A 417-nucleotide genomic window follows, 5' to 3' on the forward strand; every position below is an offset into this window, starting at 1 on the left:
CCCCCCCCGCCGGTCTCCATAGCAACAGCCGGCCAGCACCAGCCCCTCGGCCAGGCCCTGCTCACCAGGTCCCCGGAAGGGACCGCTCGGCCCCCACTCAGCCCCTTCTCCCTTCCTTCTCCCGTCGTAACCTCCTGGTGTCTTAAGGGCAGGCAGGGGAGGGGCAGCGGCCGTGTCTGAGCCATGGGAAGGGGTGCCAGACGCCTGAGAAGGTCTCCCGCGGCCGCCTCCTGGGGCGGCTGTCTGCTCGCTCGGTCCTTGTTGAGCTGCCCTGACTTTACGAGTGGGACGAACGCCGCCTGGGCCTCTTGCCGGGGGATTTAAACACAGGCTTGTTTGTGCGGAAGCGGGAGGGGACGGCGATGACAGCCGCGGCCTCCGCTAATGTGCGGGTGGCTGCCCGGCTGCTGACCCCAA

At 68.6% G+C, this 417-nt stretch overlaps 1 long non-coding RNA gene across 3 annotated transcripts in view; it reads left to right on the forward strand.

Moving 5' to 3' along the window:
- LOC107183669 overlaps positions 1-417 on the forward strand; it is a 49,530-nt gene that overhangs the window by 47,932 nt on the left and 1,181 nt on the right. The window lies entirely within an intron of this gene.

This window comes from Myotis davidii, unplaced genomic scaffold (assembly GCF_000327345.1).
Source record: "Myotis davidii unplaced genomic scaffold, ASM32734v1 scaffold1622, whole genome shotgun sequence".
Taxonomy (NCBI): domain Eukaryota; kingdom Metazoa; phylum Chordata; class Mammalia; order Chiroptera; family Vespertilionidae; genus Myotis; species Myotis davidii.